This window comes from Tachypleus tridentatus, chromosome 10 (genome assembly GCF_004210375.1).
Source record: "Tachypleus tridentatus isolate NWPU-2018 chromosome 10, ASM421037v1, whole genome shotgun sequence".
Taxonomy (NCBI): domain Eukaryota; kingdom Metazoa; phylum Arthropoda; class Merostomata; order Xiphosura; family Limulidae; genus Tachypleus; species Tachypleus tridentatus.
The window spans coordinates 67,823,614-67,838,873 of record NC_134834.1 but is presented as its reverse complement, the minus strand read 5'-3'; positions in this window follow the sequence as shown (position 1 = coordinate 67,838,873).

Sequence of the window (15,260 nt, the reverse complement as noted above, 5' to 3'; positions counted from 1 at the left end):
TTAACATCTCAAAGAACGAACATTTTGAGATATACACTTAGTTGTTCCTGCCAGTTTACTATATACAGGTAAAACTACAAAAGTGTACTTAATATCTTCCACTTAATTATACACACACAAAAAAAGTATTTTATACAAGATTACTAGATTTTTTTTCAGTTCTCTGTCTTAGTCGCCCAACGAGTTTTCGTTGTTGTAATCATGATAAATACTGATGAAATTATATATTTAACGAAGTTTGTTTTTACATTAAAACAAGGTTTAACTGGTACATCTCTAGCAACTACAAGAAGTAGGCTAATTCATCACAGAAAGCGGATGGTTTATTGGAAGTAGATATTCGGGATAATGGTTTTCTTAAGTTGTGAGTTTTCTAATTTCTTGATCATACTAGACGATATTTTACGCATACAGTAAGATATTTCTAGTTAGTGGCTTTTCTGCATACATATAATGTTTGATATATATTGATATGAAATTCCTTAAGTAATAATAGAACTCGCATATAATGATCAAATACGTTCTATAAAATTCATTTTAAAATACCTCTATGATTCCTAACAATATACATGCTTGTCTCACAAAGTCCTTCGTGTTACAAAATAATCCACATCTATTCTTAATTGTCCTTGTATGTAATAGTTTAGTGGAGAAGCACGAAGTTATTTTAGTGTGTATATATATGTGTGTGTGTACGTGTGGTCATATTACAGCTGATAAATTTTGTTGAATGACATTCAATGTGTACTTTAATATACTGGTGACGTCCATTCTAATCGTATCTTATATTGTCTGATATTCGATCCTTTCCCTACTCATTACGTTAACTTATTAGTGAAAACAAATTCTTCATTTTACTGGTTTCGCACTAAGTTTGTATAAAAAACAACAAGAACAAAAGATATCGGTATATGCTGTTCAACTGTGTAACTATACCTAGTGAAACCTTCAAATGATCTGATAAAGTGACATTTAAAAACTTGTTGTTTTCACACTTTTATCTCTGATAGTTCTTATTGGGCTTTGATAAATGTACAAGTTTTCACTTGCGTTTGTTTGTTTCTGTTCGTTGTGCAAATCACTACCAGAACTATGTGTACAAATCGACCCTAATTGTGAGCACCATGGTAGACTAGAAGGAATGCAGATAGCCAACAACACCACCCGTTAACTCTTGGGTTAGTCTAATCGAAAACTAGGATTTTACTTTCATTTTTATAACGCACCCACGACCCAATAGTGCGAAATATGACATAGCAGCAAGGGGACCGAAACACTGGATTTTCAGATTCGCAGACCGGCATTCTAACTACTAGGTCACTTCTAATCCTTTATCGTTGAATAGTTACAAAGAATACTCAAATAAGGGGTTCGATTCTCCTCAGGGGTCATAGCAGACAGTCCGATGTGACTTTGCTTGTTTGTTTGTTTGTTTTAAATTTCGCGCAAGGCTACTCGAAGGCTATCTGCGCTAGCCGTCCCTAATTTAGCAGTGTAAGACAAGAGGGAAGGCAGCTAGCCATCATCACCCACCGCCAACTCTCGGGCTACTCTTTTACCAACGAATAGTGGGATTGACCATCACATTATAACGCCCCCACGGCTGAAAGGGCGGGCATGTTTGGTGCGACCGGGATTCGAACTCGCGACCCTTGGATTACGAGCTGAACGCCTTAACACGCTTGGCCATGCCGGGCACTGTGACTTTGCTATAAACACTGGAGTCATAGCTGAGGTACATTTATCGGAGTTAGGCCCGGCATGGTCAGGTGGTTAGGGCGCTCGACTCGTAATTTGTTCGCGAGTTCGAATCTCCGTTACATGAATCATGTTCACCCCTTTCAGGTACGGGGGCGTTATAATGTCACTATCAATCCTACTAATCATTGATAAAAGAGTAGGTAGCCCACGAGTTGGTTGTGGGTGGTGATGACTAGCTGCTTTTTCTCTAGTGTTACACTGGAAAATTAGGGACGACTATCGCAGATAGCCCTTGTGTAGCTTTATGCGAAATTCAAAAACAAATAAAAACTTCTACTGAACGGTGCTGGTATGACCGGGTGACAAGGCCGCTCGAATCACATTTTGAAGGTCGTGAGTTCTAACATCTGTCAGCACATGTGATTGTCCTATATTGGCTGGGCTAGTCATCGGCATGTCAGTATTTTTGGAATATAATGATACTGGCCTTATATAGGTGGGATTGACGTCATTAAGGAAAAAAACTGTGTCACAACTAATAAATGTTTAAAGTAAGAACATTTCAAAATATATAATTTTCCTTTTCTTGAATGATAATAAATTATTTTAAATAACTTTATCTGTATATGTATATATATATTTTACTGTGTTTATGTTTTTTTTTAAATCCTTTCGCAGAGAATGACACAAACATCCATATTACTTACTTAACTTTATGTCTTCTTGGCATAATAAATATTTAAATGAAGAAAAATGGCGGTTGTAATTCAAAACGTTGAAACATGTCAGATGTAATGCTTTTGTATTACATGACCGTCTGATACAACACTAGTACGAAGGGATAAACACTAAAATTAAAAACAAATGACAGAAACCTTCTTAGCTGTATGTTTAATAGCAGCTGTCCTCGCGTTTCTTGATGCTATCATGACATCGTGAATTTTCAGTTTCGAAAAGGAAAGCTTACTTACAGTTTCTCTTCTTATCATACGTTTCTTAACATTCCATTGACTCGCAAATATAGCATGAATTATGAAGAGTCAACTTGAAAATGCCCCAATATTAGATACGTATATACTATTGGATATCATAGAATTATTCAATGGCTACGAAGTAAAAAAAAAAGACTAAAAATATATATGTCGACGCAAATAAAACACTTTTTCTTTTTTACAATGGCAACAAAAGATGATGCAAACGGGGTAAATGTATTCACACTCGTTACCACGGCAACAAGAACTGTTACAAATAGAATCAAGAGATTTATGAACTAAAGAAAAAAAGGAAATGTTTATTCAGTTAACATTTATATGTTCTGAATCTTATGAAGTATAATTATGGGAACACAAATACATCTACAGTTATCCTAAGGTAACCCGTACTCGAAGACAAACCCATTAGGATACCTACTCGTGGTATCTTATCACGCACACAACGTTTGGTTTTGCTGACTTGAGAGCGGGAATATGAATAAATTTTCATATTAGGCGCCTCTGGAAAATCGGATAAGGACCAAAAACAAAACATATAATGCCGAAAATTCTACGTTTTCGTCCCAATCATGTCTGGGTAATTTTGTTACCGTGTTGTAAGAATTTTTAGAATTCTAACATCGCATCATGCACATTCCATGTCATAAGAATTAAAAAAAAATAATACTGCAACACACACAGTCAGTGCTACAAGAATTTTTATCATGCGTTACCTAAAGTTTTGTCATAAATGTATTTAATGGAGATCAACTACTTGGAGCTATTCACGTACGCGAAACGGCACATGTTTCACAATTCTATGTGATGAAGTCTCTTTTATTAACAGCTTCGAGTTCAGGTACATTTTAATTTATGACTCATGACAATATGTTTTCTGTTGTTTTTTTCATGAAAAGCGATGACGTCTAATACTCTTAACATTGCTTAAACGCTAATTGGAATTTGTTACGAGACAGTTTTATTAAGGCAAACTGGAATGTACTAAGAGGAACTTCTATTCAGGTAAATTGGAGTATATTACGATACACTGGAGCTATTGAGATACGCGAAATGGTGCATCCCTGCTAAGTTAAATTGGAGATCTTGACGAGACACTTATATTAAACTGGAGTTTCAACTGCCTTACTAAACATATATATAGAATATTGCAGTTCCTAACGAATCTGTAATATTGAAATACTGAGTAAGTAAAGATACATTATACAGATATGTGTCATGATTTTATTTAGTTTAAGATAATTAATGTCGATTTTTAAATACTATGACTTTTACTCCAACATGTGAAACTTGCGTTCCTTGCGTCACGATTCATGATATTGTTAAAGCTTTTTCACTTAAAAAAGCCCAGTATTTCGTTAATTTGAGAAAATTACGTTTCATAATTTATGACCAAAGATTTTTAAAATACAGAAGGAAATTAAACATTTTACGTAACAAGTTGTCTACAATTTTAGTAGCATGTACTGACCATGTATCCAAACTCATCAATTGAAAATATTTTTATGCATTCGGAATTATTTATTTTGAATCCTGACAGAGGTAGTTGAGCAATGTATTTAGCTTATTTTTCACTAGAAAATCACTACATTAGTATTTAGTATTATTATGCTATTTTCTAATTAATGAAACAAATAAAAGTTTGTTTTGAATTTCTCTGCTAGACATCTCTAATTTAACAATTATAAACTATAGGGAAGGCAGCTAGTCATCACCATCCACCGCCAACTCTTGGCCTATTATTTCACCAACAAATAATAGGCTTGACCTTCACTTTATAACGCCCATCATGATTGAAAGGGCAATTATGTTTCGTGGGATGAAGATTCGAACCCTCGACCCTCAGATTGTGAGTCATGCCGGCCCGACAGATAATAAAGTAAGGTATTAGAAATTAAAAAAATAAATCTGTTTAACTTTTTTTTCTTGCAAAAAAATTCGGAATGGCTACCGATTTAATTTTGAAAATAACTTTTCATCCCAAACAAAACAAGGCTTGCTTGGTCCAGTAAACATTTTGTAAAGAAAACTAGGGGAAACAAAAGTTATGTTTCGACGCATACTATAAATATGTTCCTATCCCGTTGGCTCAGCGGTAAACTTGAAAGATTATAAAGCTATAATTCCAGGTTCAATCCCTGCACAGTAAGTACAACACAGAAAATATATAATGTAGTTTTGCGCCTAAATAGAACAAAAAGAAGTTCGTATGTATAAAATATGTAAAAAAGCTTTTTTAAAAGAGTATATAAAGAGATCGAAAAATCTCACAACTTACAAGTAAAAGACGCTGTAACAAAGTCAGTTTCAAAATACAACTTGTAATAAAGAAGATGCTGTCACAAAGTCCAATTCAGAAACACAACTCACACGTAAAGCAGACGCTGTAACAAAGTCAGTTTCGGAAACACAACTAACAAGTAAAGTAGACGCTGTAATATTTCGAGAAAACCTATAAATATGTTGAAATAAAAGGAGCATTCGATAAAACATACAAAGCATGAATATGAAGCTCACCTCAGCTGCCTTCCCTGTAGTGTTATATTGTTAAATTAGGGACGGCTGACGCAGATAGCCCTCGTTTAGCTTTGCACGAAATCCAAAACAAGCAAATAATGAAACTCACCTAATGAAATTCAGAATATTAATCTTATTACATTCGTATACATTGTATTGAATTGACTTACGTTTTAATCTAGATAGGATAATATCTTGTTTACAGTCTTCAATCCGGTCATTTGAAGACAGATTGCTAAAACTATCTCTTCAACTTTCTTCTCCACAAAGTCAGCATCATCTTACAAAAAATATTTGAGACTTAAATATACATTTCAAATAAACATTTTACACACACAACACACGTCGTTGTAAGTAACATATTCAGACTATGTTAACATATCTAAGTTTTTCTTTAACCTTATAAACATCATCTTACAAAAGTCATATATGAATAATAAAATAAGGCTATTCAATTGTGAAAATGTACGCAACATATAAATGACTCCATAAGTTTATGTTATATGAAGCATAGAAAGTATTTTATAGACATTTCTCAGTGTAGGAAGAAAAAATTTTATTGATCGAAACGTTTTATTTTCTATTTACTTTAATTAGATTAACAGTAATTTAAAGTAAAAAATATATTAAAAAGATACACATGGTGATATTCGAACACCAGTATTAAAACAGATATTTTACTTCTACTTATGGTTGTGAAATCCAGAAAAACTTTTTTCTTATATAAACTTTATTCTAGAAAAGTGTTTTCAGCCTCCTACAGTTAGAAACCTCGCGTTGTAAAAATGAACATTCGAGACGTCTCATTTGTTAGGAAAAGAAAAGTCAACAGTGATTAGCTATTGTTTTAAAAGAAGTTGAAACACTAGTAAAACAACACAGTCTATTTTAAAGTTATTTAATAACCTTAAAATATTTCAATCACTAAAAACGTAGGATAATAAGAAAAAAGACCCGATGTGGAATTGCGGCTTGGTCTGTGAGTCCGAAGATTTATGGTTCTCGTCCCGTAACAGCAAGTAACTTAGCAAGTATGGGTGCGATATAAAAGTGGCTATTAAATAGTACAGTTTAATCAGATAGACTATCCCAAGAGTTAGCGGTGCTTGCTGTTAATTGTCTTCCTTTTAGTGTTTACTTCAAAATTAGGGACAGTTACACCACTATATAAGCAATAATAATAAGCTACTGAATATTTTAACGGTTGGGTTTCTGCTAATTTCACACATGTGTACACATTTTCAAAGGACTGTAAGTGAAATATTTAGCTAATTTTTCTTTTGTGTCTGTGAATCAACCTACCGAATTAGTAATGAATGAAAGATGTTAAAAACACATTTTCCAATGAATAATGTGTTTACTTGAGCTAGTAACATCTGAGCTTTTTTACAAGAGGAGAGATTTAAGCTTTGTTGTGTTAAACATGATTCGTAGTCTGTCCATTTTGATAGTGATGCTATTAAAGGCATATGTTTTGTTAGTTATTCAAGACGTGCATTCGTAAACGAAAAGACAAACGATGGATCCTACTAACTTATGACATAATTCTTTCTTCCTAAAAGCCTATGACGTAATGTTTCCTGAAATGGTTCAAACAGCTTACAGAACTTCTTGGGGATTACTTAAAGATCATTTATACAGCACTAAGCCTCTTAACTTCGATTACCTAAGAGATAATTTATTAAGGAAGAAGATGTAATAAGACAAAATTCTGCGTAACGATCTTCGTCGTGTTTACTGCCAATTGGTAGAAACTAAAATTAGAAACATTTCTTAGAATTATCAGTTGAAATGTAAGTGTCCAGCTAGACTGGAAGCTTTCGACAATTTATTACAGTAACAGATGAAGCTAAATGTTGCTTGCCCGCCAGATCTGATACGTTACGAATCTTTCCAGAGAAAGTACTGGATTGGCCAAGCATTGACAGGTGATTAGGGCGTTTGACTACTCGTAATCCGAAGTTCGCGGGTTCGAATCCTCATCGCTCCAAAAATGCTCGCCCTTTCAGCCGTGTGGGCGTTATATGTTATAGTCAATTCGTTGGTAAAAGAGTAACTCAAGAGTTGGTTGTGGGTTGTGATGACTAGTTGCCTTCTCTCGAATCCTACACTTGTAAATTAGGGACGGCTAACACAGATAGCCTTCGTGTAGCTTTATGCGAAAGTGAAAACAAACAATCAAGTATTTGATCATATTTACTTTTTTGTGAAGGCAATTTTCTGTTATAGGACTGAAATAAAAAAAAGTGAGTGAAATCATTTCAAGTATTTTTAAGACCTTTAAAACCGTGACAAATTGATATTCTTAAAAATTCAGATGACTGCTTCAAATACTGAACAATTTTAGACATTCAGCCAAACAAAACTTTTGCTTCATATAAATAACGTTTCGATTACTACTGTATTTGCCGTATTACAGCCGACCTGATGAGCTCTGGTAATGAGCAAAACGTGTTGTGGGTTTGGTTTGTTTTGAATTTCGCACAAAACTACACGAGGCTATCTGCGCTAGCCGTTCCTAATTTAGCAGTGTAAGACTAAAGGGAAGTGCAGCTATTCATCACCACCCATCGCCAGCACTTTGGTTACTCTACAACCGACGAATAGTGGGATTGACTGTCACATTATAACGCTTTTACGGCTGAAAGGGCGGGTATGTTTGGCGTGAGGGGGATTCGAACCCGAGACACTCGAATTACGAGTCGAGCGCGTTAACCACCTGGCGTGTCGTGGGTTAGGAATGTGATGGACTTAGCGTAATTGAAATACTGTTATACATTCTCTTTGTTTGAAAAAGCATAATTGATCAAATTAATAATGTACTGTTTCAAAATACAAAAAAAAACCTAATAATACTGTCGTATAACAAGTATAACTGAGTAGAAATAGGTCCTTATTTCCTCAAGTGAAATAATGATTACGTATAGTTGTCTATATAGAGCAAAAGTATTTCGTATTCACAGTAATGATGTATTTTACAGAATGGTTCTGACTTGAAGATATTGATAATAAAAGTATCGGATTTCGTCACTTCGGAATGAAAAAAAAAAAGAAAAGAAAAAAGAACAATAGTTTAAATGTAATAATACTTAATGACCTTAATCCTGACCTTTCCAAGAATTTTGAATACCAGCTACTAAAGTTATCATATTAATATCAAAAAACAAAGATTTATTTATCATGAGTTCTTTCACAGATGCTTTTTATTCACCAACACAGGGTTACTTAAATAATCATTAAATATGATCTTATTATACGATAACTAAAGATTTTGTAAAATACGTAATGTAAGTGATCACAGATATTTTTATTTTAATTGAAGATTAGTTGAATTAAAATGAAAGGGCGTGTGATAAACATCATACGAACATAAATAATTATCCTGAAACATCTTCATGTTTAGATGAGATGTTCTTGGATACAAAAAATAAGTATTTCGTTAAGAAAACTAATCTCCTTGCTATAACATCAGATGGATAGAGGTGTTTTATTTTGTATTTAAGCGCAAACCAACACAGTGGGCTAACTGCGCTCTGCTCATTATTGGTATCGATCCATGAAATTTAGTTTTATAAGCCTTAAAACTTACCGCCGAGTAATTGAGGACACTAAAGTTACATTTAGTTGATTTAAATATACTTCTTAAAAATTTATTCTTTATGAGAAATTTATGAGCAGTGTCATGAAAAAAAGTGCAAAATCGAAAACAGCAAAAAATTGATTTTCTTTAATCAATCGAAGTATTCAAAATTAATATTCATGTAAAGCTGAGCCTGATAGGGAGGTTTTAAAATTAAATAACATTATGTTTAAGCTAAATAACTATTCTAATATTTCAAAAGCGCTTTCATAACGTTCTATAAACTGTTCGAAAATGTGTCGTCATAGATACAATCTGGTAATACATTTTTATATGTTTTTTGCACGAGAGAAAGAGACATTTCTGAACGTAAACATCAAGACAGTTCTAGAGTTCCGCGACAAACCGAGGACGTTTTCTGTTCATAACGTTCCTGTTTTGACAGTGATTCACACACTATTCAACACACGTTGGCAAAAGAATTACACAAGACACTCATCTGTTTGTGGTGAATCACAATTTATCTGTATTGCAACCTGATAGGCCTGGCATGGCCAAGCGCGTAAGGCGTGCGACTCGTAATCCGAGGGTCGCGGGTTCGAGCCCGTGTCGCGCTAAACATGCTCGCCCTCCCAGCCGTGGGGGCGTATAATGTGACGGTCAATCCCACTATTCGTTGGTAAAAGAGTAGCCCAAGAGTTGGCGGTGGGTGGTGATGACTAGCTGTCTTCCCTCTAGTCTTACACTGCTAAATTAGGGACGGCTAGCACAGATAGCCCTCGAGTAGTTTTGTGCGAAATTCCCAAACAAACAAAAAGCAACCTGATAACAAGGAACATACTTTTAATAAAATAATAGTTTAAGACAACTTAACTTGGTAATGAAAACCGACTCAAAGCTTTTACTATCTGTACCGAGAATATCGCGTGGATCTAATCCCGAATTTAAGCGTTTATAAGTTCCCAAGGTTTCCGCTATATCGCCAGTGTGGTTACATAGACCAAGGAATAGTGTTTGAACTAAAGTCTTTTTTATTCTAAATCTATGATTAATTATTGTCTACCATAGTGGGAATTTACAGTTAATTTTGTATTACAATCCTGTGTTTCAAAGTAACATTTTTGTATCTCTATGACTAGAATGTCATCACAATGGACAGCTAGTTTTCATTCTGTGTTGAGATTATGATATTACAGTACTAATCCTGAATGTTCCAAACGTACAGAATGTTTCAACAAGAAATAAAGAGCGGGTATTACATACAAATATTTAATTTTTATAATTTATTGCAAAGAAAAATTCAGGTATATTGATATTTAATAAAGATTAATGTAACCATACGCACTTTGTGTATATCCTTGAGCTACAATGAAGTGAGCAAATCATTTGGAAAGTAACCGATATGTAACAAAAATCCTTATTAAATATGGATAGTTTCAAAAATGAGTTTGGTTTGATTTGTTTTGAATTTCGCGGAAAGCTACGCAAGAGCTATCTGCGCTGAAAAATGAGTAGTTAACTAGGACTTACTAAGTTTTTCTTAGTCTTAACTTAATGAATAGTACAAAAGGTCTTTACACGCGCATAGTCTTCTTTATTAAGTAGGATGATTTTATTGTACAAGTGAAACAATTTTCCCTTCAAGCATATGTTGTTATGTTTATTGACTCGGACCTCTAATCAATGTTTCTGTGCACAAAAACATACGACTCATAAAACATTTAACCTGTTTCCAAAACTGGCGTTCAATAAATAATAACATCATGGTTGAGAAGAAGAAATATATATTATTTTCTAAGGCTCTTATGATTTTATAAATTATGCGTACAGGAGCTGGAAGTTAGCTCTGATGGAAGACCAAAGCTAAGCTGATTAGACTAACAATTACCAAAGTGTAATTAGTTTCCGAGCTTATTTATACTTGAATTAATTATGAGATCTACATAGACACTCCAACCGCAACCAATTTTATAAACTAGTTTTTTAAACAAACTTTACGCATCAACTTGGATTTGTTGATTATATGTTCGGACGAAAATTTTTAACAAACATTTCATAAACATTATTTTTAATGCAGCAGACTGCCGTTTGTTGTCTCCTACATACCTTACATAAAAATCAATGATTTCACCAAACGTATTGTTATTTTTCTACGATGAGTGTTATAGCAGTAAAAAAATATGTTTCATCAAAGTGAAATTCCAAAAATATAGGAGGATTGATAGTCCAGCGTCATAACTGTGGATGTTTGATGTGTGAGATTTGGTAAAATGAAATGGTAAAATAAAATATACAAATGCACTACTTGCTATCAAAGCTCAACACGGTAAAAAATGAATTGGATATAAGTGAATGCAACTCTAGAGAGACTTGCTGACTGGTGCAGCATGGAAACAAAACAAGATCACTGCTTGAAGGCTTGACTAGACTTTGTACTTAAAACTTTTTTGTTGGATAACGGGAAAACTGTATACTTAACCAGTTGACACAATACACGCTGAAAACACGTGTTCCCGAGAGATTAGCATGATCACATAAAAACTATAAGACAGATAAAAAATCAATCATAGCCAATGAGATCAACACAGAATGAATCATATTCAAAGGGTAGAGCCTGAGTAATTTATTCCTTTACCTGTTTGTAATCTTTGTAAGAAGAGTAAACAAGAAAAGGGGAAAATACTGTTTGTGCAGGTGATCAAGGTGTTATTTAAATAACACTCTGATTGACTTTGTTCTAAAGCTGCAGCTTTAAGAATGCTTTTGCATATTAATCCAAGTATGCTGATTCTCAAGACAGAACTAAAAACTTAAAAAGTCAAGAAAGATGAATAACACATGCCTGTGATTACCTTTATTTATTGTCTTGAATGTTTCAAAATTTTCAAGGATTTTTTCAGAAATCTATTTATCTGAATTATGGAAAATCCATTATTAAAACCAAAATAATGTTTGTGAGGTTTAAATTAGCATGCCTGTATTATAAAAAAGTTAAAATGTACAAATAAGTATACCACAGCTCTATCCTTTTTTAACTTAGACATGACTCAGGCCATCTTTAAATATAAATTACTAGTATTAAGCACCAATTTGTGAACTTTAATCCAAACCTTAATCTAGACGAGCAGGTCAACATACATAGGTCTCATATAATCAACATTTATGCTAACAGGCTTCAAGGAAAAACGACACAAGAAATAGCAAGAAAAAATACAAAGGAACAGAACATTGTGAATAACTACTGCCAAAGGATTGCATCAACCAGTGGCACAGCGGTGTGTCTGCGGACTTACAGCGCTAAAAAACCGGGTTCCGATACCGCGATGGTCGGACCATAGATAGCCTATTGTATAGCTCTGTGCTTAACAAAAACAATATCAAAAGGATTACTTAAAATACTTTCACAATATGATGTTTTTATCATGCTAAAAGGCACCTACACCACTGGGGGTGGAACAAAAATGTGCATTAATAATAACACGACGCAAGTTGTAGAATATTCAAAAGAGTGTTAAGCAAAATAACGGCGAAAGAAGAAATTAATTATAATTGAGAGCACTCATAATAACAACCATAAAACACCAGATTCATTATAAAAATCATTTTAAATCACTTTTTAGATTACGTATTCTATTTCATTTTCCTTTCAGAACACCACAAGATTTCTTTATTGAAACACGTATTTGTCATTTTAAAACATCTTAATTGCGTAGTTTCTTTCCCTCGTGCCGAGTAAGTTTAAGGTTTTTATGGTTTATCACTTGTTATTATGTTCCTCAAATTGAAAGAAATAATTTACCAAGTGACCATCAAACAGATGTGTTTCACTCTGCGTATATGCAATATAACTCAAATCTTTGCAATATCCGTAACATTCTATAGTTGTGTGTACCGTTAGAAGTTTGACCTGTGGTTGACTTATTCATGTGTGTATTTTCAACATGTCAGCAACACACACACTTAAAGACTGATATAGTTAGAATTTGATGATAATACAACAATTACGTTATACATTGAGAATACTTATTAATACAGCCGGACTACTAGGATATTTATCATATCAGAAAACAGAATCCTAGTATTGTCATCTTATAAGTTAGTTATTCTGGTTCTTATCGCTGCCAAAACTGTATTTCAAATATTTGAAATATTTTGTCTTCATCTAATATGAACTTAAATTTTGTTCCTCCTCTGTTTTTTTGCCATTAAGGCCCGGCATGGCCAGATGGTTAAAGCACTCCACTCGTAATCTGAGGGTTGCGGGCTCGAATACCCGTCACACCAAACATGCTCGCCCTTTCAACCGTGGGAGAGTTATAATATGACGATCAATTCCACTATTCGGCGGTAAAAGCCGAAGAGTTGGCGGTGGGTGGTGATGACTAGCTGTCTCCTTCTAGTCTTACACTGCCAAATTAGGGACGCTAACGATATATATGCTAGCAGATATCTCTCGTGTTGTTTTGCGAGAAATTAAAAAAAAAACAATCTTTGCCATTACTATTTCTCTGATACTGCACACTAGCTAATTAATGATAAAGCTTGCACTAAGTATTTCAGTTAGAGTACTGTTACTATAAAGTGCAAACCAATTTCAATATCCTTGCATTCATACCATTCGAAATGGTCAAACCTGAAGGTACTCTGTTGGTTTTAATTACAAAAGTAGTTCATCATTTCACCAGGTGACTCAGAAAGTAAATATTAAAATTCTTTCTCGGTTCTTTAACTGTTAGTATAGGTCATTTATTTATTTATTTTTACAAGGTCACTGATACCATTGAGACAGCTCTTAAATATTTCATGTTTTCAGCGATCAGATATTCTCATTTGACCCTTCATGTAACAAAAATTTGATTTTTACGATCATTTAAGTCAAAATATTATAAACTTTACCCTTTCCGGTTGGTCCCAAATTACAAAAGTGGATGTTTTGGGTAATGTGTGATGAAGAGGGCTGTTATTTACGTTTCTTCTCTGTGTAGAGATTTACTTAATCATTCCGTCCATGACCAGTCATGTGTTAAAATGATTTAAAAAATTCGTGCATTTTTCATTTGCTTCTGTGTTCTTTCTTACTTTTTCTTCTCCTCTTTTTCTCTGCTTTGTTCCTTCCTCTCCCATTCTTCTACTTATGCCCCCCGCTGGTACAGCGGTATGTCTACGAATTTACAACACTAAAATCAGGGGTTCAATTCCCCTCGCTGAGCTCAGCAGATAATCCGATGTAGCTTTGCTGTAAGTAAAAAAACACACACATACTCTTCTACTTATGCATGCCTACTCCCTAAGTCCGCTTAGTTAAAAAAAAAACCAACAAACGGTGCTTTCTCTAGAACAGTGGTTCCCAACCTTTTTTATGCCCCGCACCCCTCAAAAAATTTAATATGTTCTCGCACTTTTCACAGTAATTATTTATTTAAGAATAAAGGTGAAGGTGGCCTAAACAAATGTTATCTCGCACCCCTGGTTGGGAACCACTGCTCTAGAACGTACGTGCACACTAGCTCAAGTAAATAGGTTTGCTTCATTCATATATTTTGATGTGCTTGCATGCTCTCGCAAAAATCACCTATTTCATGACTTTACAAAAAGCATTTCGTATCGATAATTTTCACTAACGTTGTGTTGTAATGAGGAGAGAATAAATCAGTTCTTCGTTAAATGGGATGATAGGAAAGTCAGACCTCCCAATGGCACGGACTTATACCGCAAGAGAACGGGTTTTGAAACCCGTGGTGAGCAGAGCACAGGAAGTCTTTTGTGTAGTCTTGTGCCTAATAACAAACAACCGTAATAAAGTCAGAATACGTAGCAAACGACATTTTATCACACAGCAAAATAGAAATCAGGACATCGAGAGGTGGGGAATTTTGTTTTCGAAACTTGAAATTTCATGCAAAGAGCATGTAAAAAGAGAAAACAGTGTACCCGGGTTTGCTTTGATTAAAATAGCTTCAGTAAATTATTATTCTTTTGCATACTGTTATTTGTATTGATTTTAATTAATTATTTGTTAGACAACGAAATCATTTTGATTTTTCTGTAAAAAATCACGATTAATATGGTTAAGTTAATCAAAACAAATCAAGATATTTAAAGCCATTTTAATCCGAGCGACACTGGGTACTCTGCTGATTATTAATATTAAACTTTTTAATTTTCTTACTGCAGCATTTTAGAAAAGTTGATTAGTAAATATTAATATTACTGATGTGAACTGCAAAACTAGATAACCTAAAATTTCGCACTTAGTTGTAGATTATGGCTGGTGTCTTATACAGTAACGATTTAAACAATTCAGTATAAACATTAAATACATCTGTAAACGTAAGTAAATGTTTTCTTTTTAAAAATATTGTAGGTTTTTTTTATTTTCTGAATTACCAAAGATAAGTTCTTTTGTCCTTTTGTAGTTAAATACAAAGCTAAACAATTGGTTATCTGTGCTCATTCTTCTCTTCAAAGATATC